Raw genomic sequence first — 25,869 nt, 5'->3', positions numbered from 1 at the left:
ACCAAGTTTCATTCATGAAGTCAGTGGTGTGTGTGCACATCTCTATGTGTGGGTGTGACTGTGAGCGGCACAGCGCGGGTCATTATAATCTCATTATTTCAAATGTGCAAATTTAAAAAATCCCCAGTTTTGTCGAACAATTTTAATCACGAACGACAAGTATTTTAACTAGACATTGGTCTAGCAGTGGAAAATATCAACTAGACATAAGTGAAGAGTTCATGGTCCGTGTCATCAGGCGACACAGGTACGACAGGAGACATACAGCTGTTTATCATCCAAATATCACGGACAAAGTGACAAGAATAACAAAAACCACTTACTTATGGAAGGAAATATTGTCTCCCTTGTTCCTCCATTTGTGGCTTTGCCAACATGCGCAGCTTTCTGGCATATTCCATCTGTTTCTTGTCGAGACTAAGTGAACTTCTAAGCACGCAAATCACTAACTTGCCCGGAATTAAAATGGCGATCACGCCTCCTTGTCGGCACACGGCTCAGCGCTACAGCGCTCTCTAGTTCTTATATACAGCTCCATGGTGCCGACACAGTTTGTGTAGTGTGTCAATACACTCCTTGAGGTATCATCATCCCACTAGTTGCTGTATGTTGTTAAACTATTTAAAAATATGTTTAAAACATTCAAGGTTCATTCAATAGTTGACGTTACTCTCTCAATCAAGGCACTCTAGTTGGAATGAAACATCCATCAACCACTGAATGCTCTGATTTGGATGAATGGATGAACACACATAAAACAATGTGATTTTCGTTCCAAATCCTAACACACAGTGCTTATAACAGAGAAACACTCATAACTGTTGACTGAACTTATTTAACATAATATCGTCTCAACAGACCACATAGTTAGTTAGCTAATTAGCTTAGACCTTAGCTAATAATGCCAAATAACTTAAAACATCCCCACTCGGCAGGAATCACTATCAACACAACGCGTCATTCATCCCCGATAAAACAGAAAACCCTCTGCAAATAAGTAACTCACCCTCTTCACGAAGGAATTCTACTTTAAAAGCAGCGTTGTTGGAGCCAAAAATAACTGGTCCTAACGTGATCGAAGCTAACAGCGCATTAGGGCTGTCCAAATCGATGCCTGACCTAAATAACAACTAAAACAACTAAAGGGAATTTACAACACAACGGATTTTTACTGATCGAAAAAATAATCTAGGTGACTGGCAAAAAAGATAAAATCCACCAGAAAGCGGAGATTTTTCATCCCTGCATCTCTGCACATAAATTTGTAAATAAACAAAATGCTACTCAACTGAAAAAACATTATGCAATTTTTTTTAAAATAGAATATTTAGTATTGGTATATATTTATGACTCAAACAGCGTCATCTAGCAAAATATCAATGGCTCATAAAAAGCATAATGTAGCCTCAGGAGTCTATTACAATAAGCCATCTCACAGTTACGAGTGTGCATGCCTCATACTATGGTCCTATTATTTGTGGATCGAAATACACATTTGTGGATTGAAATACACTTTTGCAAATACTTTTGCTAAAATAATGCCCCCATAATTTGACCTTTACTTGCAGACCAACACAGTCAAAACTATTCCATTTTTTAATCCTTTCATTTCAACCAATAACTTGCGTCACTTTTTACCAAAATTGGAGTTTAAGTTTTGACCCCTGTACAAACTGACACTGACCTTTATCACCGTTTTTGCTGTTTTTACCCCATAACTCCATAACATTCAGTCCAAGATAGTCCAAAAATATAGCTTTTTGGAATCATTATGATCATGCAAATAATGTGATATAGTTTTCAATATGATCAGAGCATCTTTTAATTTTGACCCCTGTGTAATTCTTCAGTTGACCTCAACCTGGCTGCCTATTGAAAATTCAGGTGACTAATCAGTTATTTTAAAAAAGTGATGTCTAAGGAGTATTTGTGCTGAATTTGATGCTTGTATCACGATTTGCAGGATTCAGCTCTAAATATTCTCTGAGCTGCTGCACTAATTCACACACGCACACCTACGGACAATTTAAAGTTTCCAATCCACCTAACCTGCGTGTCTTTGGATGTGGGAGGAAGCCAGAACACCCAGAGAGAACCCACACAAACATGGGGAGACCAAGCAAACTCCACACAGAAATGCCACAGATGGGAATCGAACCCATGACCTCCTCGCTGTGAGGCAACAGTGCAAACCACTTAGCAACTGTGTTGCACAAAATAAAAGAACAGAGGGGGCTTATTGCATATCGTTTACAAATAAATAATAATAATAAAAAATAACATTGCAAGTTGCAAATTAATTATTCAGAAATTATGAAATGTGATTGTCTGGATTTTTTTTTTTTTTTTTTTTTTTTTTTTTAGATTCTGTCTCTCACAGTTGAAATGTACCTATGATAAAATTACAGACCTCTCCATTCTTTGTAAAAGGGAAAACTTGCAAAATCGACAGTCTCTCAAATACATATTTTCCTCACTGTATATGGTTTATAAAATGTTAGTTTCTTGTATCTGAATACCTCTCGGTAACTCTTACTAAGTCGGTTTGTGATGGCAAAGTTGGACATTTAGTCCAGTTGGTGCAGTCATGGTGGAATTGTAATGGAGGCTACATTATTCTTCTTTTGAGCCATTGATATTTTGCAAGATGATGCTGTTTGAGTCATAAATACACACCAATACTAATTATTGTATTTTAAAAAATTGCATAACAAGTTTGTTCAGTTGAGTAGCACTGCGCTGATTTAGAAATTTCTGTACAGAGATGTAGGGATGTAAAATCTCTGCATTTTGGTGGATTTTAGCTTTTTTTGCCATTGGCCTAGGTCATTTTTTTAGATCAGTGCAAATCCGTTGTTGTAAATTCCGTGTCGATGTATTAGTTGTTATTTAGATCAGGCATCGATTTGGACAGCCCCAATGCGCTGTTGGCTTCGGTCGCGTTAGGACCAGTTATTTATGACTCGAACAAAGCTGCTTTTAAAGTAGAATTCCTTCGTGAAGAGGGTGAGTTACTTATTTGCAGAGGGTTTTCTGTTTTATCGGGGATAGATGTTGCGTGGTGTTGATAGTGATTCCTGCCGTTTCTCTTCCTGATCACTGACCGTGTAATTTCAGAACACTTAATTTTATTTTAACACTTAGTTTGATTTAAACAAAATTAAAATTTAAACTGTGTTGCTAATTAGCTGGTTGCAGCAGGTACGTAAGGAAAACGTGGATGTCAGGTGATCTCTGGGATCAGGGTTGAAGTCTGTTTATTGAGGATTTCAATGTTGTCTCTCACTTCTGATTGGTCAGCCTGGGCAGCAGAGCAGCAGCAGATGATTAAATCGGCCTGTTTTTAGTCTTTCCTCCACTTGGTCATTGACTCTCTTTCTTTTGTATGTTTTAAAGTCTTTCTACAAACGTCTGAAATCCAGCAGCTGAAGGACATGTCGAAACTACAGCGAACACCTGCTGATGAAGGAATGACCGCAGACCAGAGAAAGAAATGTCATTTAAAAGAAGAGAACAAAAGAGGTAAAGGGCTGGATGCTGTTTTTAATCCTCTAAATCTCTCCTACAGAACAGGTTTGTTCACTCAGCTTTGTTTGTGTTACTGATACTTTATAGCATCTTGTAACAGTCAGATATTTTCCTCATCGGGCAAATAGTCACACGGCACTAATGAAGGACACTGAAGCCAAAGGAGACAAGAAATTGGGACTTACATTGGCACGGTTTAACCATTGTCCAGCTTTGTTCCTGCAGCTGGTGCTTCATCAGAATTTTTAAACTGTTAAAAAAATGTGAATGAATCCAAATGACAACCTCAATTCATCCGTACTTTGTTTTGCTTTCTGTCTTGATGGTTCCTCATCATTTGCGTAGTTCCCGTAACATCAGCATTCTGTTTGACTGTCATCCAAGTTCATTCAACCTCCCAAGTCTGATGTCTTGCACGAGAGCTGACGACATCTGAACGGATCAATAACTAAAACTCCGACAAGCTGCACATAACATCTGTGTATCGTTGATGACTCGTCCATGTGTGGGATGAAAAGCAACGTTTTCATACAGAAACAATAGATTTGAAAAGATTCAGGTCAGTGGTAGTGCAGATATCGGGGTGGGAGTTTGTTCCACTGTCGGGGTATGGCCACAGAGAAAGCCCGGCCTCCCAAGTGGGAGTATCGAGACCGCAGAACCGCTAGTGCACACTGGTTAGAAGATCTCAAAACTCTGCTTTGGTACCGACGTGTCAGCAGCTTGGCTAAGTATGGTGGGGCCAAACCATTCAGAGCTTCAAAAACAAACATAAGAATTTTAAAATCAATCCGACCCCGAACTGGATGCCCGCTGAGAGTGTGGAGGACTGGGGCTATGTGGTTACAACTACGTGTTAGTTAAAAGACGTGCTGCAACATTTTGACCCAGTTGGAGTGGACTGAGGGAAGACTGGGAGACTCGAAAACGAACCCCATTGCAGTATTCCAGCCAAGAACTAATAAAAGCCTGAAAGGCTTTTTCCAGATCTACACGATGTTAAAAAAAAAAGAAGCTTCACCTTCGCTCAAAGCCATAGTTGATAAAAGCTCAATTTGACCAGTGAGTCTGGTTTTTTTTTTTTGTTGTTTTTTTGTCAAAATTAAAACCACTGTCAAATATCACCCCAAGATGTCTGACAGTGGGTTTAACCAACAATCCCCCAGTGTCCATGATCTGTGAGTCACCAAACAAAATAGACTCAGTTTTGTCTTTATTTAGGTGCAGGAAATACAAAGACAGCCATTGTTTCATTTCTGCGATACAGCTGGCCACGCTGTCCCCCAGTGAGCCTGTCAGTTTGTTCCAATGGGACGTAGATTTGAATGTGGTCCGTATAACAGTGGAACGACATTGTGGTTTGCAATGATTCATCCGAGTGGCAGCAACATTTGCAATGAGAAAAGAGTGGGGCCAAGGATTGAGCCTTGCGGAACACCACAAGCAAGAGTAGCACTTGAAGAGCACAGGTCACCAACCATTACAGAAAAGTTGTGATCAGAAAGATACTAAAAGATACACTAAATGCTTTTGATGAGTCCAGATTTTTTTTATTTTTTCAGGCGTTAAACTGGAACTCAGCCCCCGATCGACCAGTTGGGCGTTCCAGCCATAGGGGTGCAGGGTTGTGTGACATTGTTTTGTTTTAAAGGGGATCTGTTGGTTTCTCTCTGCTCTGTGCTCAATGTGGTTGGGTTCGGTCTGCTCTGGATTTGGGGACCAGTTCAGGTGCATGCTTGTCCAGGGATGCACGGATCAGGCAGTTGGATATTGACATGATATTATCATTCAAAAGGGGGAGTTGTTAATGTGTCACTGTGCTTTTGCTAATGTTATATAAGATTAATTTTCCATTTCCCATCAACGGTGTGTACTCTGCTATCATGACTTTCTTGTAACTGTCAGCCAGTCTCCCCTTGTCTGCATGAGAAGACACAACAACAGGGTGGATACTGAAAAATATGGTGAACCATCAACCTGTTTTTGTGTGTGTGTGTGTGTGCCACTGTGCGTTTGTAGCTCTTTCTGAACCAGTTCTCACAATAGCTACGCTCACTAAGAGTCCAGATCTGTTATGACTTCGCATTAGACTAAATTAAATGGCCTTTTCTGTATTTAAAGCATTGCTTCTGAGCCCTTTGTTCAGGATGGTTCCTACAAAAGGCCGGGTCATTTACACCAGTTAGCATTTTTAAATTGAGGAAGAAAAAAAAACACTCAAAAGTGAAAGATATACAGTGGGGAAAATAAGTATTTGACCCCCTGTCAGTTTTGCAGGTTTTCCCACCTACAAAGAATGGAAAGGTCTGTAATTTTTATCATAGGTCATGGATTAAAGTTCTCCGTCACCACGACAGATTTCCATCATTTGGAAAATGTAACCACACATACGCGTGCGCACGTGGTGTCATGCGTGTTTTGGGGCCGAAATATGATAGTCTCACTGTCGAAGCACCATTCCATTCTGTGCGAATCAAAGCAGCCGCAGTGTCAGCGTGGACTGAGGAGAAAGGGACTGTGTGAATTTTCACTCCTCTCCGCTCTGTTTACTGCTTGTTATGATCCACGGTCCTGCTCCTCTCTGTCTTCGTGGGAACATTGGCAGACACTCCCCAAGTAGAGGGAGGCGTGGCTTTGCTTTGAACCAATGAAGCAATGATCCGACTCTGCTTCGATGGTTTGTCGCTTTATCTTAATTTTCCCCCGCTAAAACCCTAAAGAGCATATGTCTGTGAGTAATATTTACTTTTTATATTAAACCGACCTGTTATGGTCTTCTAAAACAGTTGATAGGTGTATTTTATAACTTATAAACGGGACCGATGCTAACACGTTAGCATGTCTATGGCGTTTTCAATGTAAAGTTAGCATTAAGCTGTTCGCATCTCAGCAGTTTGTGTGCATGTTTTCTGTATAATAAATAATTAATGGCTTAGTGTTTGTTGTCGTAAAATAGTCAAATGTATTACGAATTGTAATTATATATATATATATATATATATATATATATATATATATATATATATATATATATATATATATATATATATATATATAATCATCATCATCAGAAGAATCAGAATCGCCTTTATTGTCATTGTAATTTCCATTACAACGAGATTTGAGTGCAACTCCAAAAATGTCCTTTCCGTGGTGCGAGTAATTTTTAGCCAAATAAAATATAGTGGAATTTAACAGTAAATTATTCAGAGTATATGCACAACTAATATAAACATAAGGTAAAATGAAATGTGGACTAAGTAATGTAAATCGAGAATTATATACAACTGTTTTATTTAAGTTGAATGACAATTTGTTTTGGTCAAACCACATCTAAGCTGTGTTTTTACACAAGATAAAAATAAAATGCAGTAAACTGCACATTTATGTCTTTTTTCATGAAAATAACTTATTAAAAATCACATATTACACTTTAGTCAGGCCTTTAAACTACTTTAGTGGACTCTTGCTGTAATATGTTGTCAGTGGTTGAGATAGTTTCTGTCGGCATCTAAAAATGCTCATAATCAGATGAAACCTGATGGAAATCTCTCTGTGGTGTGTCGGTGATGTATATATGTGCAAAATAAAACAAAACATTACTCGAGGTATGTTTTTGACGGGAATATAACATCATAACTTTATTACAAGTTCAAATGTTGATGTTGCGTGATAAAGGCCTTAATAGTAACTCACTTCAAGAAATAATGGCAAAACTCGCATGTAAGTTTAAAAAAAAAAGATTAATAGATTTACTAAAATAATCGTTAGTTGCAGCCCAAGTTTGTTTTACAATAGAGAGCATTTTACAGATTAAATGTGAATACACCATGTTTGAGTTTCTCAGTGCGCATGCGTTTTCAAAACTGGTGACAGTGTTACTTTGTGCACAGCAGAACAACGTTGTCAGTTGCTTTAGGACCTAATTTTGTATTTTATTGACTATACAGCCAGCAACACAGCACCCATTTGGTGTATTCACTGGATTAGAACAAATCAAAATACTACAGAAGACAAAGAATTTTTACTTGACAGTTTGAAGTGAGTTTTCTTTGTTTCGGAGGACTTCATACCCATTAAAATTCACCAGAATATACAAAATTTGACTTGCTCTTTTAAAAAATTTCTGGGGGAGCACCCCCAGACCCCCATAATCAATAGCATGTTTTTACTTCACAGATTGAAGTGAGTTTTCTTTGTTTCAGTGGGCTTCATACTTATTAAAATTCACCAGAATATGCAAAATTTGTCTCTCTTTTAAAACAAATTCTGTGGGAGATCCCCCAGACCCCCATAGCTTGAAGTGAGTTTTCTTTGTTTCAGAGGGCTTCATACCCATTTAAAATTCACCAGAATATACAAAATTTAACTTGCTTTTTTAAAAAATTTGTGGGGGACAACCCCCAGACCCCCCATAATCAATACTGTGCTTTTACTTCACAGATTGAAGTGAGTTTTATTTGTTTCAGAGGGCTTCATACCTGTTAAAATTCACCAGAATATACAAAATTTGGCTTGGTCTTTAAAAATGTTCTGGGGGTGCACCCCCAGACCCCCCACAATCAAGACTACACCCCGCCCCCACCACCCTTTTATGTACCTTTTATGTTCAAGTTTTGCATTTGTTTTATGCTTTGTCTGTCTCTGCTTCGAGTCTATTTAGAATAGATTTGTTGGCCAAGTGGTTAATGCGCTTGGTTTCAGTTCGGAAGGTTCTGGGTTCAAATCCCACCCCTGCCACATTTCTCCATGTAATGTGGAGTTGCGTCAGGAAGGGCATCCGGCATAAAACTTGTGCCAGTTTAACGTGCAGATCCACCTTGGATTTGCTGTGGCAACCCCGAGTGCAAACAAGGGAGCAGCCAAAGGGACTTACTATAATGTGTTTATTGTATTTATTGAGGAAACAAGAGTGTGTGCCCCACTATGCCACATTTTAGGGAATTGCTGGCATTGATTTTTGCCAGGAAAAGATTTCAGTCAGATGAAAATTTATTGCTTTAACCCATGTCATAGATAGTCCAAACTATGCCTTTTCGGAATCTTTATGATCAGACAAATAATGTGGTATATTTTTCAACATGATTGGAGCATCTTTAAATTTTGACCCCTGTATAATTATTTACTGACCCCTGCAGCTCATTAGAGGTCAGCTCCAGGATGTCTCCATATCTGAAAATAAACATAAGTTAATTTAGAATGTGTGTGTCAAATTTTATGCTTTTATCTCAAACTGAACAATTGTTAGGGAAATTTTAACTAAGCTGCACCACGATGGTACACTGGAGCATCTTCTTCAATTTCAATATATTTTCATTTATATACCACCAAATCGCAACAAAGTTGCCTCAAGGTGCTTCACACAAATAAGGTCTAACCTTATCAACCCCCAGAGCAAGAACACAGTCATGTTCTTAAAGTACAGTCTTTAAGTATTTTTTATGCACCATTCCCCAAAGCACACTGTCATAGAGCAGATGTAAATGAATTAAACTAGAACATTTTCCTGTTTAAAATGGAAAGAGAATTCTTATTCATGTTAAGCACATATATGCCACTTCAAATCTTCTTTTGGCACTGATCAATATGTTCACACCATCCACGTTTATCATCTATAGCGATGCCAAGAAGTCGAGTCGACTTAACGCCCCACACAGGCTGTGGTCCTCATCAAGATGAAACAAAAAATGCAGAGATCATCTTCTGATCATCGGGCTTTGTGTAACATTTGCGTTTTATGTTTTGTGTGTTTTGTCATCTGGATGTAAACCGGATAAAATCAAGAGCTGAAGTTGTTGTTCAATTAACCCACAAAAATGTGTTTGTGTGCCGTCAGATTCCCACCAGGTTTCATGCTAAAACATCATGAGATGACGTCACTCAGTATAGTGGCATTAGATGGCAGTATAATGGCACGAGGCCGTTGTTCCATTGTCTGGGGAGAACCCTGTGTTAGATAATATGTGTTAATTCCTTATTCTATGAGTTCATGTTGGATATCAAGTATCTGCTCTGCTTAAGTGGTTATGTTTTTGGTCATCTCCTTGAGTGTGTATGTCAACTGGTCTGAACTGGCTGTATCTGATCACAAAAAAAGAAATTAGGTTCCATCATGTATCAAACAACTTGGTTGAAGACAAGGGGTGGAGCTTCCCCTCAGTCTGTGGGGAACCAGTAAGATTAGGTTTGTGAGACTAAAACCCACCCACTGTAACGCCCACATTGTCTTATATAAAGATATTGTGTCATCCATGTTCGTGGTCTTTTCACAAAATGTAATCAGTCTGTGGGCTCTGTTTTTGGGGACCCGGGTCTGGTTTCAACCTGACTTTCAATAAATTCAAACTAAGGAATATATTGATTTGTTTTTTGTAAGGGGCAGGATATACATAAAGAACCAGGAGGAATTACAATTGTCACTCAATCTTTTCATGTGTTCTCCCCCTAATAATTCACTGATTCATCAATTCACTGTTTTTGTCTCCTTTTTAAAGGTTTTCTACAAAGAAAGTGTGCAAAAAAAAAAAAAAATCAGTTTTATAAAAAACATGCAGACACACAACTGCAAACAATGTTCTTTATAAATCACACTCTAGAATTGTGCACACCTGGATCAGCCACATATTCCACCCTCTGAATGACCAAATTCAGCCATAAATAGTCGATGCAAAACACCTCAAATGTTTCAGGCAGATAAACATTTACTGACCTTGACAACTGAGATGAAGTGCAAGTAAAAATCTTCTGAACAGAAATTGAGGTGCTTGTGAAGAAGAGACTAGAAAAATATTTTGTTTGGTGATTACAGCGGTGGTTAACAAACAAACAAAAAAATTGAGTGTCCAGATGTTGCAGTGCTCTGAACGCAATCAGTCTGATTTGTTTCTTACTTTGTCCAGATGACTGCGGTAATCCAGACCTGTCTACCACAAATATATGTACGTTTTAACAGCTGTGGTGCAAGACGGCAACCTGATTGATCATCATATGTGTAAAGCTGCCCCTCATAGTTTTCTTGCAATCCAGCTTCAATTTACCCCCATCAACTGCAGCTTCAGTTTCTAAAATCAGCATTTCCACTCCTTGTGTTAGTTGTAAGTACACAGTGGTGAGCACAGCAAACCAAAAAGTTAGCTTCGATAACCGTTAAACTGCTAACTGAAAAGTTAAGTTTTATAAAGCTAAACTGAGAAGTTACAGCTAAAAGCTAAACTGATAACTTTCAGTATTGACTCCAGTACACTGGTAGCTACTGACACAAAAAGTCAGCGCTTCTGTCTCAGATCAACCAAGCAAAAGAGATGTGCTGACCAGAGAAAAAGGAAAGGAAGAAAAGGAGAAAAAAAATCATTTATTTTCACACCATACAGACTTGCAGGTGTATCACCCAGGAGTCATGCACAGGCAGACAGTTTTGACTTATGGTTAAAATTTTAAACAAACTAATTGAAGTTATTGGAATTAACGTCACCTCTGTCATTTTACAAAGTGAAAATATCAGCTATATGTTTTTGTTTTTAAAGTAATGCACTCATTTTGAAGGATTTAGTGTTCACAGACACACATGCCTCAGTGCATTATTGGACTATTGCCATCTACTGGCCATCCAATAGGTGGCAGTGTGAATAGCAATTGCCACACATCTGCTAAAAGTGCTGAATCATTTAACAGAATTTTCAGTTTTCAAATTGGCTTTTTTTTTACAAATAAAAAAGATATATTTACAAATACAGATTTATTTGTAAAACACACAAAACAGTAACTTGTGTGTTACACCGACCAACCACTGATGACAGGAAACTAATTTTCCCATAATGCACTGCGGCATGTCTGTAAATGCAAAAACCTTCAAAATTGAACTCTACCACTCACACCTGTCTGTCTGCTGCAAAACATATAACAGGCAGGCACTATGATTTCAGACTTTATAAATGTTTTTAACTGTTAAGCTTTATTCACTATGCCCACATAAATATGTTAGCGGTCTAAAATCGGAAGCTAATTATGTATGTATATATGTATATGTATGTATATATGTATATATATAAATAAACATTTGTAAAGTCTGAAATCAAAGATTTTAGTGCCTGCCTGCTAGGGCTGCCACAACTCGTCGACTAGTCATGACTACGTCGACTATTGGAACCGTCAACAACTAATTTATTAGTCGAAGAGTCTTTTATGTTATTTAAGTCTTTGTTTTTCTCTCAATTCATAGTTTTAGGCAGCGAGCCGTCCTGCCGTCATTTGGACGTTCACATTTTGGGAAAAACGGCGATTAAAGCAGTGGCCGTCTTGTTCAAAGCCGTTTAAAATGCACAGTTTACCGACAGAGCTGTGTGTGTGCGTGTGCGTGCGTGCGTAGAGTCAACTGGCTGCAGACTGCGAGTGAGGGAACCATCAGTGCGCTTGAGACAGTGAGTGCGGAGCAGAGAGAGAGGATTTTAACTTGAGAGAACATGTAAAAAAACACACACACAACAAAACCAAACCGTGGAGCTGCCTTTACTTCTATTTCCACTTTCTCTACACACGCGGTTCTGATGGCACCGTCCTGTTCACACCATGTGCACATCTTATACTGAATTTATGAGATCATGAGATGAAATAAATGGTCAATATCCTTTAAACATCCTTAAAAAATGAGAATATATAAAATGAACTGAGCAAAAATTATACATACCGTATTTTCCGCAGCAGGCGGAAAATAGGCGTACCTAAAAGCCTTAAATTTTCACAAAAATCGGCCGTGCACCCTATAATCCTGAATTCCAAAATCTGTAAAAATGACCGTTGTCTTTGACCGTCGGAATATTGGACCATTTCCCGCTGACACAGGGACGTAATACGTAATGTACGTACGCTGGCAGTGTAGAGTACATACCCTGGCAGCAATAAACCAATCGGAGAACATTACGTAATACGTAAAGTACGTACGCTGGTAGCGTAGAGTACGTACGCTGCCAGCGATAAACCAGTCAGAAGAGTCTGTGAGTCCGTGGTACGTACACTTACCTCCGCCACTCCTCTGGTAGTTACCGTATACTACAGGTATCCTGCAAAACATTTGTTTGTCTAAGGATCCCCGAAAATGGCACCAGCGAAGAGACATGCTTACGAGGCTCAATTCAAAATGCAGGCTATCAGTTACGCGGTTGTTCATGGGAATAGAGCAGCTGCGAGAGGAAACAAGAAAATGAAATGCGCTAAGTTAAAAAGTCCAAACGGAGTTTCCGCGGAAACAAAGCGAGGTGGCCACAGCTAGAAGACCAGCTCGAGCAATGGGTCATTGAACAGAGAACAGCCAGGAGAAGCGTCTCTACAGTCACCATTCAGCTGAAGGCAAAAATGATAGCGATGATGAGCGGGAACCTGGCGTGTTTGATGGCGAAATTGCCCAGCTGTTCAGTTCAGACCCAGAAGATGAGGACTTCAACCTTTTTTTTTTTTTGTAGACTATATGTTTTAGCGTGTGCCTTTTGTAAGGGTTAAGTACCCGCTAATTGAGGGCGCGCCTTATAATCCGGTGCGCCTTATGGTGCAGAAAATACAGTACACTGGTTAAAAATAAAACCCTGCTGTGGAGAAGCTGATGTTCAGAGGCACAGATCACAAAAAGCAGGTGAGAAGTCTGAACTTTAACAGCTGTTATTTTCCAAAGGGATGTATTTATTCAATCTTAAGCTTAATGTAGTGTTCAAGCACAAAATGTGACTGATGAGGAGAAAAAAATGACTTCATCACACTAAATGAACTGGAGTCAGAATAAAAATACAAGCTGCTGATTTTTATTTTTCAAAGTTATTATAAGCTGCAGCTATGTGTTTTATTAATTTCAAAGTGAGTTACCTCTTATTTTATTTTTGATTTATTTATACAACAAAAATGGGGAGTCAAATCAGCCTGCCTTGTTCTGTTAAGTTTATATCAGTTTTCCTGCACATGTCCAGGTATTTTTTCCTTATTTCTAAGAGTTTGGTGTTTGCATTTGCTCCACAAAGTTTTAAAACACAATAAAATGTTCACACTTTTCTTTATAGCAGTTCTGTAATTTCAGAAATGCAACAGAAACAACCACAAATCAGAAAAAGTTGGGACTATATGTAAAATGAAGATGAAAATAAAAATGTTGCACTATTCCCAGTTTCTCCACTCAGAGAAACCAAACATTCTTCCAGAGTTGTGTCTTGGTGACTTCCCTCACTTGTCTCCTTCCAGCATGGACATTTAGTTTTTGAGAACTGCCTACCTGACACAGATTTACTATACGAGGTCTGTCAATAAAGTAACGGTCCTTTTTATGTTTTTCAAAAACTATATGGATTTCATTCATATGTTTTTACGTCAGACATGCTTGAACCCTCGTGCACATGCGTGAGTTTTTCCACACCTGTCAGTGACATCATTCGCCTGTGAGCACGCCTTGGGAAGGAGTGGTCCCGCCCCCTCGTCGGATTTTCATTGTCTGGAAATGGCGGAATGAAAAGGACTTTTTTTCCATCAGAATTTTTTCAGAAGCTGTTAGAGACTGGCACCTGGAAACCATTTGAAAAATTGATCTGACTTTCGGTGAAAATGCTGATGTCCAGCTCTTGTGATAACCAGAGAAAGAGCACACAACTGCCTACTAAATGTTTTGTAGCAGACGGACAGCTCTATCCTCTGCAGACAGAGGATAGCTGGTTACAGAAGACAAAGCAAGAGAGAGAGAAAAAAAAGATAATTTCTCTTTACACCATACTGACTTGCTGGCATATCACCCAGGTTGTCTAAAGGTATGCAGCTTTAACTTATGGTTAACATTTTAACCAAACTTATTCTGGACAAGTCACTAAAGAAAGATGCCGGCGCGCATAGACGCAGCAACCCTGAGCTGTCTTATATTTCTTGTACATTCTTTTCTACTTCGATCTGGCCAAGTCTCTACAGTACAGTCATGCCGATGTACTCGCAATCAGCACCGGGGGCACTTATCTTTCATTCCCGGACAATATAATACGTCTGGAGATCATCAGACCATCAGACTACGATGTGAGACGGGGAAGGTGCTAAGCGCGACTGTGACTGAGAGGCAAGCGGGGAAGTGTGCAGGCCAGGCTAAAGGCTAACTCGCTTAGGCCCCCCCCCCCGCCTTTTCATCCTTCTCTCAAACGCCTGCTCAATTCATAATAAGATGGACGAAATCGGGCTATACATAATTTACACACATGACTGCTCTCCTGCGCTTCTCAAGCGCGACAACTCTGAAAAGTAACATGAATCCGCCCGATGCCGTTTACAAATCCGATAGAAACCAGCTTTCTCAAAGTAGCCGTATCTGCATCCGATTACGATACTGAGGATCTGCTCAGGACATCCCTTTTAATAATGTCAAAAGTAGGAGTTGTTACTGTGTCACTGTGCTCTTGCTAAGGTTATGTAACATTACGTTTCCATTTCCCAGGAACGGTATGTACTCCACTATCACGACTTTTTGTAAAGGCCCTCTGACATGACCCTGACTTTAAACTCACGCACCAGCACTCCTGTCATTGTGACGACCCCACCCACTGTGTTCCCAGCTGGATGCTGTTCTTTCTTCCACCACCTGCCATGTGCTCTGTGCTGGACACTGCGTATATGAAATAATTATTTTGTGGCGGATTAATCATTTTTTTCTGTAAATTGGCCACTGAAAACTGCTCTAATCGCTTCCTGAATCACAGAGGAGGCTGCAGCTGGAGCCGTTCACGCTTGCGCTGAAGTACCTGGAGAAAGCATTGGGAGCTGTCTAAAAAGGTAATTATTTGCCATGTTTACATTGTCATAGCTTGATAAAACAGTTGTGTGTTCTTTCCTTCTTGTGTGCAGCTGTTAAAGTATGTTTATAACAGATTTAACTTCCTGTTATAATCGTTCAGACGAGCTGTGCTCTGATGCGAGCCACTGATGTCACCACTCGCTCTGTTCACTTCTTTACTCGACTTAACGAGCTGCACGTCATGTTGGTGATTAGATCGCACCACATAGCACGACATTGGTGCCTGAAAGACGTTTTGGAACATTTCAAAATTCACTGTGCGCAATAGCACGCACCGGCACCCCTCATGTTCAGTCTGCACCCATTAAAGATGAGTTTACTCTCCAGCACGGCATAGGTCATGCTAGTGCCTGAGTCAAAGTCCTGCTTGTGTCAGGAGGCCTTAACTATTAGCCAGTCTCCATTTCTCTTATCTGCATGAGAAGACACAACAGGATGCCATTGCGGTGAGTCTACAGGGTGGACACTGAAAAATAGGCCAAACAATCCACCGCAGAGTCCTGTTTTTGTGTGTTCCACTGTGCCACTGTGTGTTTGTGGCTTTTTCTGAACCAGTTCCCGTGTGAGCTACGTTCACGAAGAGTTGAGATCTGTTCTGACTTCGCACGGGACTAAAATAAATGGTCTTTTCTGTATTTAAAGCATTGCTTCTGAGCCCTTTGTTCAGGACGGTTTCAACAAAGTGCCGGGTCATTTACACCAGTTAGTATTTTTACATTGAAAAGACATTCAAATATAACAAAGCCTTTGAAAAAACGGCTGACTGCAACATTTCCGCAACAACTGCACTGATAAATTAACTCTACAGGCTATTGATAAAAACTTCTCAAATCTGAATATATGTATTTTTTTGAATAGTTAAATATGATTCATTTAAAGTGTGCTTCCTTTTGCCTCATCTTCGGAGGTGGAGAGCAGCCAGTGGAGCAAACCACGTTAAAAAAATTATATATATATATATATATATATATATATAAAAACCACACTGCTTCACTTTAAATGCATAATAAGTCCGTTTCAGATGATCACCACAGACCCTTTCTTTTAAAAGGCTTTATTTTACTCAGCATGTGGCTTTGTAAACTTGTAGCATCGCTTGCTACATTGATTAGTGCTTACATTAGTTATGGGCATGCTCTACAGTCTTCTCTTTTTTTTTTTTTTTTTTTTTTGCATGCACCTTAAAATAATGAGCCGCTGCTCAGAGATTATGATGACTGTGCCATATATATATATATATATATATATATATATATATATATATATATATATATATATATATATATATATATACACGAGGTCTGTCAATAAGTGGGAGTGCTGCGCGACGTCTCGCTCCGTGGGAAGTCCTTAATACTCCTTAGTATCACCTCAAAATCTCTCATCAGCCGTTAAAATTTTCACGGAAAACCAGCTTAATTTTTCGAACCGTGTCCACTTTGATGTGTCTCACAGGTTTAGAAAAAGTTTTGATCAAACAAAGCGCCAGTCTCTCAGCAACTTCTCAGACAAAGGAATTCCGACGAGGGGCTGGACGACTCCTCCCACAAGGAGTGGTCACAGGCGAATGACGTCACCGACAGGCATGGAAAAACTCACGCATGCGCACGAGGGTTCAAGCATGTCTGACGTAAAAATATATGAATGAAATCCATATAGTTTTTGAAAAAAATAAAAAGGACCTATACTTTATTGACAGACCTCGTGTGTGTGTGTGTGTGTGTGTGTGTGTGTATGTGTGTATGTATATATATATATATATATATATATATATATATTTGCGAGGTCGGTTTAGAAAAGTATCCAACGTTTTTTTAAAAAAAACATGGATTTGAACCACGTGTGATTGCATCAGCCAAGCTTGAACCTTCGTGTGCATGCTTGAGTTTTTGCGTCATTCGCCTGTGAGCAGGCTTTGTGTGAGCAGTGGTCCACCCCTCTTGTCGTTTTTTCATTGTCAGAAGAATGTCTGAACGACTGCCGTTTTGTTGCATTAAAATTTTTTCAGGAACCGTGTGAGACAGCCAGGTGGAAACCATTCGATAAATTCAAATGGCTTTCGGGCTTTTATGGGCTTAACAGAGATTAAGGAGTTACTACCGCTTTAAGGATGGCCTACAGCGGCTGAGGGCGCACCGAGCCGCTATCACCAGGCTGAAACGACATTTCATTTCTAAACAGATGGCTGTATGGATCTGGGACCATTGTGTGCAATTTCTCTGGTTATCACAAGAGCTGAACATCAACCATTTTCCGGCAGATTTCACTTTTAACAAGAGATTTTGTCATGGAAAGCCGCGCGGCGACTTCGCGCGTCACGACGGATTCGGTGATGGAGCGAGACAGAGAACGCCTCCGTTTTGGAGTGTCAGAGGACAAGTTGGGACATGCCCAGCTCTCCACAATTTCTCTTATACTCACTCGACTGGTAAGCCACTGAAAGCCGAGATAGGCATGTCCCAACTTGTCCTCTGACACTCCAAAACGGAGGCGTTCTTTGTCTCGCTCCATCAGCGGCTTCATCATGACGCGCGAAGCCTCCGCTCCTCTTTCCATGACAAAAACCCCTGTAACAGTGGAATGTGCCGTTCATTTCCAAACTGGACGCTGTGTTTTATCCGGGACGTCTTCTGACTAGCACAGGAATTGTGAAAGACGTGGACATCAGCACTTTTTTGGCACATTGAGACAGACATGCGGAGGAATTCTCCGTGTCGCGGTGGTGCCACATGGCGCAAAGCAACGCCGTGATGAAGCCTCACAGGACATGTTGGGGCATGTCCAGCTCATGCTCAATTTCTCAGATATTCACACGACTGAAAAGCAACCGGAAGCCTTCTGAAAGCCACCTGAAAGCCGTCCTGTGAGACCAACACGGAGGTGGTTTTGTCCCGCGCCATGAGCGGCATGGTGGCGCAATCCTCCGCTTCTTTTTCCATGAAAAAAAACTAACAGTAGAATGTGCCGAAAAAGTGCTGATGTCCACGCCTTCTGCCTTTTTGTGAATGTCAGACAACTTCCCGTATCAACAAAGCCTTCACGTTGGAAATGATGTGGTTGATTCAGCCTGTCGATCGGTGCTCGGAGTGCGCCGCGCTCTCAGACGCTGTGGGCAGTCTTTAAACCGGCTGGAGCACTCCTTAATCTGTGTAATCCCCATAAAATCGTCCCTGAAATCCGTCTGAATTTTCCGAATGGTGTCCACCTGGAGGTCTCTCACAGTTTCTGGAAAAAATTGATGCAGCGCTGCTCCAAATCGTTCATTTATTCGCAATAAAAATCCGACGAGAGGGGTGGACCACTGCTCACACAAAGCCTGCTCACAGGCGAATGACGCAACCGACAGGCGTGAAAAAACTTGCGCATGAAGGTTCAAGCTTGGCTGATGCAATCACACGTGATTCACATCCATATGGTTTTTGAAAAAAATAAAAAGGTCGGATACTTTTCTAATAGACCTTGTGTGTGTGTGTGTGTGTGTGTATGTATGTATGTGTGTGTATATATATATATGTGTGTGTATATATACACACACACGAATGCTGTGGTGATCCTGGACTGTCTTGTAAGTATCCGAGAAATTGCAGAAGAGGTGGACATCAGCACTTTTTCGGCACATTCCACTGTTACAGGAGATTCTGTCATGAAAAGAGGTGCGGAGGAATTCGTGCTTCGAGATGAAGCCGCTAATGGCGCGGAACAAAAGCAACTCTGTGTTGAAGTCTCACAGGACATGCTGTGATATGCCCACCTCTTCCACCATTCGGTAGATTCAGACGGCTTTTGGTGGCTTTTCAGTCGTGTGAGTATCCGAGAAATTGTGGAAGTGGTGGGCATGTCACAGCATGTCCTGTGAGACTTGAACACAGAGTTGCTTTTGTTCCACGCCATTAGCGGCTTCGTTCCGAAGCGCGAATTCCTCTGCACCTCTTTTCATGACAAAATCTCCTGTAACAGTGGAATGTGCCGAAAAAGTGCTGGCGTCCACCTCTTCTGCAATTTCTTGGATAGTCACACGACGGTCCCACATTACCACAGCATTCACTTTGGAAATTATCTGGTCATTTCAGCCTGTCGTTGGCCGCTCGGAGCGCGGCGCACTCTCCAACGTTGTGCGCTGTCTTTAAACCGGTTGTAACACTCCTTAATCTGTGTGATGCCCATAGGATCGTCACCAAAAGCTGTCTGAATCTTCTGAATGGTTTCCACCTGGCTGTCTCACACAGTTTCTGGAAAAATTTGATCCAGTGAAGCTCCACTCGTTCAGCCATTTTCCTCACAATGGAAAAAAAACTACGAGCGGACAGCACATGTCCTCACACAAAGGTTGCTCAGAGGCAAATGACGCAACCGACAGGCGTGAAAAAACTCATGCATGCACACGAAGGTTCAAGCTCAGCTCATGCAAGCACACGATTCAAATCCATTAGGTTTTTGCAAAAAATAAAAAGGTCGGATACTTTTCTAACAGACCTCGTATATATAAATATAAGTGGTTTTAGGAACCGCGCTGTGCCTGACGCAGCAGCTTGGAACAGATCAGATGTGTAACTTTCAACACTAATATTCTAATATTTTGGAATGTGTGGGTGTCAGAGTAAGTTTGATACTTTCCTGACATGATTTAATGTTAATTAATTTTACTGGCTCAATGTCCAGGTCAAAATGGCATTTTAATATATATTTTGCGAGTGTTTTTCTGAGTGTGTTCAGTAGTGAATCCCCAGTGAAAATGGATTAACATCTGCGAACTTTGTCAATATTTTGTCCGGTTAGGAGGCGTCATGTCGCTGTCCATGAAGGGACGTTCACGTTTAGTGGGCAGCATTGGGAGTCTGGACTCTAGTTCTCATATATAACCTCTATGGTTGGAGCATAACTAGCAAGGCTACTTTGTGTTGCAAGTTTTAACAAAAAAGTAATGATCATTAATTGAGCCTTAAAAAAGGAGCATTTTAACATTGAATAAGTGTTTAATAAAATGGTTATGTAAAAATATGTTGGAAAAAGGCTTGAAAGTGAAAATTTATCTAGATGTTGAATAAATGGCCAAAAGCTCTTTGAACATGTGTATCAGATGGTAAAAAGTGCTGTAGAAATGCAGTTTATTAATATTTTGTTTTTGCAAACAGCAACTTTACAAACTATGAATTCAGTTATTTGGCTTATATAATTTTAATGAGTTGTAATGTCATTATAGATGTGTTCATATCATATTTGATGATTTCTGACATCTTGTTCAAGTGTCATGTAAGTTGTAGTAATAATAATAATATCCCAAAATAAAAACAAAAAAGAATTAAATACAACAAGAAAAAATAATGAAAAGATGGAAAAACCTTAACTAATTACAGTTGACAAAAAAAAGTGTTTTAAAAATAGTCTTAAAGTCACCTTTCAGATGCCAACAGGCAGCCTGTTCCACAAGATACAACCACGGCAAAAAAGGCTTTGAAGCCTGCTGACTTCTTTTTAACCCTTGAGACACAGAGCAAGTCTGCATCCAAGGACCACAGGGCACGAGGAGGCACATAAGGCTGAACAAGTTCAGCAAGATAGTTGAGTTCATGACCGTTTAGAGCCTGAAATGTCTAACAAAATCTTGAAATCTCGTCCTTGAGTTGGTGAAGGGAAGCCAGAATGTCTGTAATTAAACCCCCTGGTTTTCATTAAAACTAGAGGAACAGTAATTCTGTACCATCTGTAGACATCCTACACTATTTTATAGCAATCCAGAAAATAAAACACTGCAATAGTCAATTGTGGAAGACAAGGACTTGAATTACAATTTGTGAAATTTAAAACAAATGCTGATGTACATTTCCACTTTATCAGTTCCATCAGTGAAATAACTTACTGTCATCAGGTCAAACTCACCACTGATACTTTATTTTAGTGAGTGGTGTTCTGACATTTATTGTTAAATTAATTGTATTGTTTCTTTGCAGACATGCAGCCGTTGTTGGTGATTAAAGAAGAAACTCTCCCTGAACACCAGGAATGGAATCTGAGTGTTGACCAGGAGGACATTAAAGAAGAAGAGAAGCTGTGGATAAGTCAGCAGGGAGAGCAGCTTCAGCAGCTGGAGGAGGCAAATCTCACCAAGTTTGGTTTCACTGCCGTCCCTGTGAAGAGTGAAAATGATGATGAAAAACCAGAGTCATCACAGCTTCATCAAAGCCGAAGTGATGAGAGCACAGAGGCTGAGCCTGTAGCCAGCAGCTCATCTGTACACAGAACACTGACAGCAGAAGCTGATGGAGAGGACGATGGAGGACCACAACCAGCTAGCAACTCAGGTCCAAACAGTAATTTACAACCAGATACCAGTGGCAGGAGTTCAGACAGTTCTGGAACTGAGACTGATGACAGTGATGACTGGAAACAGACCACAGAACTTCAGTCAGGTTTTAACTGTCAAAAAAATACCAATATTGTTCCTTCACGCAACACTGATGAAAACCTATTTAAAGGCTCTAATTATGGAAAAGCATCTGGTCACATGAACAACTCAGAGCAACAAAAGGAGAGGCAAGCAAGAAGAAAACCATTTAGCTGTTCTGATTTGAGTAAAAGACAGAAACAGAAGGGCACTCTAAACACACACATGATAATTCATACAGGACAAAAAGCATTTGTCTGTTCTGAGTGTGGTAAAAGATTTGGAGAAAAGAGCAACCTGAAAAGACACATGATAATTCATACAGGACAAAAACCATTTGTCTGTTCTGAGTGTGGTCAAAGGTTTGGACGAAAGGACGACCTGAAAATACACATGATAATTCATACAGGACAAAAAGCATTTGTCTGTTCTGAGTGTGGTAAAAGATTTGGACAAAAGAGCAACCTGAAAAGACACAAGATAATTCATACAGGACAAAAAGCATTTGTCTGTTCTGAGTGTGGTCAAAGGTTTGGACGAAACGACGACATGAAAACACACATGATAATTCATACAGGACAAAAAGCATTTGTCTGTTCTGAGTGTGGTCAAAGGTTTGGACGAAAGGGCGACCTGAAAACACACATGATAATTCATACAGGGAAAAAAGCATTTGTCTGTTCTGAGTGTGGTCAAAGGTTTGGACAAAAGGGTGACCTGACAAGACACATGATAATTCATACAGGGCAAAAAGCATTTGTCTGTTCTGAGTGTGATCAAAGGTTTGGACGAAAGGGCGACCTGAAAACACACATGATAATTCATACAGGGCAAAAAGCATTTGTCTGTTCTGAGTGTGGTCAAAGGTTTGGACGAAAGGACAACCTGAAAACACACATGATAATCCATACAGGGCAAAAAGCATTTGTCTGTTCTGAGTGTGGTAAAAGATTTAGAGAAAAGGGCACCCTGAACAGACACATGATAATCCATACAGGGCAAAAAGCATTTGTCTGTTCTGAGTGTGGTAAAAGATTTAGAGAAAAGGGCACCCTGCACAGACACATGATAAGTCATACAGGGCAAAAAGCATTAGTCTGTTCTGAATGTGGTCAAAGGTTTGGACGAAAGGACAACCTGAAAACACACATGATAATTCATACAGGACAAAAAGCATTTGTCTGTTCTGACTGTGGTAAAAGATTTAGAGAAAAGGGCACCCTGAAAACACATATGATGATTCATACCAGACACACCATTTAGCTGTTCTGATCAGAGTAAAAGACAGAAACAGAAAGGTACTCTGAACAAACACATGATAATTCATAGTCATTCACTGCCCCCCCCCCCCCCCAAAAAAAATGAGCCATTCACCAGCTCTTCTACAAAACAATATACAGGTGCACACAGATGCAGAACAGCAGGAACTAGAAGAAGAATTGGCAAATAAGATTGAAGAAACCAGAAAAATGAACATGAAAGAGCGTCCAAAACTGACTAAATTAAAGGAGAATAAAAAAAATTCAAAACTATCCTGCAAAAAGTTAACATTGGACTGACAGATTTAAACTGTGTAAATGATGGCGCGGCATGATACATACAAAGTAAATTAGCCCCACAAGATTTGGAGAGAAAAGGAACCACAATTAAGAAAAAAAATATCGTGCCACAATGGAAAAAGAAATTACAACAAAAAAATCAGCCGCCGAAGAGCAAAGATCTCCTAAACACCAACATTTTTGGGAGGTTAAAACCGTAAAAGGAATCTCCTTAAAAAAGTCAATCACATTAAAAGAAAATACAATGTTGAAGATAAACAGCTGGGTGGGAGGCTGAACATCAAGCCTTAGTGAAAGATTTTGCAGCACAGATTAGGAACAAAGGTAAGAAAATACAAGCAAAACAGATAAACAAGCAATTTGCAAAAAACCTCAGGCTTGTGTCCAGGAAGTTGGCAATAAAGTACAACAACCACCTGAGAGAGAAGAAATTGAAAATTTCTGGAGACCACTCTTTGAAGACCCAAAACAACACCAAGAGGCCGAGTGGATTGAAAAAATAAAACAGAAAAACAAAGTCAAATAGCAAATGCCAGCAATTGTAATTACTGAAGAGGAGAACAGAAAGAAAATGAGTGAATACAGTAACTTCAAGGCACCTGGCATCGACAAAATCCCAAATTTTTGGCTGAAAAGACTGACAGCATTACACCAACATTATGCTGTGGCTTTCACAAAAATATTGAACGGAGAAGAGGACACACCAGACTGGCTAACGACAGGGAACACAAGCCTAATTCCAAAGACCAAGGAAACACAGCTTCCCAACAAGTACAGACCCATCTGCTGCCTAACAACAACATACAAATGACTGACAGGAATCATAGCTGATGACATTTATGAACATCTGGACATGGGTGGCTACCTGGAAAATGAACAGAAATGTTGTTCCAGAAGAAGATTAGGAGCTAAAGACCAGTTACTGACAGACAAAGTTATCCTGGAGGACTGCAAAAAAAGGAGGAACCTCAGCATGGCTTGGATTAATTCCAAAAAGGCATTTGACAGTGTACCACACTCCTGGATCATGATGTGCTTAGAACTCTACAACATCAATGAGAAAATAAGATTTTTCCTGAGAGCACAAATGAACAAGTGGAACACCACCATCACCCTCAATCACACAGAGGGACAAATAACAATCCCAGACATACGAGTTCAGTGAGGGATATTTCAGGGAGACAGACTATGGGGTTAAAATTGTCTCAATATTTGTAAATGCACACAGGGTGATCTACAAATAATCATTGATTTGCAAATGTGTTCAGATATCCACAAATGCAAATTTCATATTTGTAACGTGTAAATTGTTTTTTGCAAATAATGTATTTACAAATATAAAACTTGTAAAAAAAAAAAAAAAAAAAATTGTAAAACTGGAAATTGTATTTGTGAATTGAGTTTCAGCATTTGTGGATCACCAATTACACGCATTCATCGCTTTCCTCTGCGACGTCATTTTGAGACATTCTTTTCGCTCACAGATCCACAAACAAATGCTGACTGATTCACAAATACACACTCACACCACTGGATATCCACTAGATGGCAGTGTGGTTCCATTCAGTGATGTGGCAAGCTGAAACTATATGCTCCCAGATGAGAGAAGACCCACACGATGACGGGTGTTTTATCAGAGCCTGATACTAGCTAGGTGGCTCTGGTAAAACACCCGTCATCATTTTATACAACACATCATAATTTTAAAAAACAATTGACCTTGCAGACAATGTCACCACATACATATCCATCCATCAAACGCCTCCTTTGCGGTAATGTGAAATGATTTATTCGGTCTTCTCTCATCCGGGAGCATATAGTTTCACCTTGCCACATCAATGAATGGAACCACACTGCCATCTAGTGGCTATCCAGTGGCGTGAGTGTGTATTTGTGAATCATTCGGCATTTGTGGATCTATACGCAAAAAGAATGTCTCAAAATGACGTCGAAGAGGAAAGCGATGAATACGTGTAATTGGTGATCCACAAATGCTGAAACTCATTTCACAAATACAATTTCCAGTTTTACAAATGTATTTTTTTTTTTTTACAAATTAAGTTTTATATTTGCAAATACATTATTTGCAAAAACCAATTTACAAGTTACAAATATGAAATTTGCATTCGTGGATATCTGAACACATTTGCAAATCAATGATTATTTGTAGATCACCCTGTGCATTTACAAATATTGAGACAATTTTAACACCATAACAGACTCTCAGCACTTTTATTCTGTTTAATCATAAACCCGCTCAGCAAGATCCTGAAGGAGCATGACATCGGGTATGACTTAAGTAGAGACAGAGGAAGGAAACATCGGGAAGTGGTGAACCAGCTCTTATTTATGGACGACTTGAAGATCTTTGTCGACTCGGAGCAGGGACTCATTCAGTTAGTGGAGGCAGTCCATAACATCACCATGGACATTAGTATGGAATTTGGACTGGATAAATGTTCTAAATATGCACTCGGGAGGAAAAAAGGATGCAGCAGAAAACATACAGTTGGATGAAGGGAGCTACAATGAAGATTTGACTGAAGATTCCACTTACAAATACTTGAGAACAGAAGAAAATGAGAGAAAGAGCAACACAA

General features: G+C 39.8%; 1 protein-coding gene and 2 long non-coding RNA genes across 3 annotated transcripts in view; 2 read left to right on the top strand and 1 right to left on the bottom strand.

Annotated features, from left to right (window-relative positions):
* Nucleotides 1–25,869, bottom strand: part of LOC117504818 — a 3,434,143-nt gene that overhangs the window by 1,842,037 nt on the left and 1,566,237 nt on the right. The window lies entirely within an intron of this gene.
* On the top strand, nucleotides 2,946–21,335 carry LOC117504916. Its single transcript, XR_004558975.1, has 3 exons — nucleotides 2,946–3,006; nucleotides 3,397–3,522; nucleotides 21,277–21,335. It is a non-coding gene; the product is annotated as an uncharacterized LOC117504916 (long non-coding RNA).
* On the top strand, nucleotides 22,503–23,056 carry LOC117504899. Its single transcript, XR_004558959.1, has 2 exons — nucleotides 22,503–22,576; nucleotides 22,745–23,056. It is a non-coding gene; the product is annotated as an uncharacterized LOC117504899 (long non-coding RNA).

Source organism: Thalassophryne amazonica, chromosome 23 (genome assembly GCF_902500255.1).
Source record: "Thalassophryne amazonica chromosome 23, fThaAma1.1, whole genome shotgun sequence".
Lineage (NCBI taxonomy): Eukaryota > Metazoa > Chordata > Actinopteri > Batrachoidiformes > Batrachoididae > Thalassophryne > Thalassophryne amazonica.
This window is presented reverse-complemented; position numbering and strand designations above follow the sequence as displayed.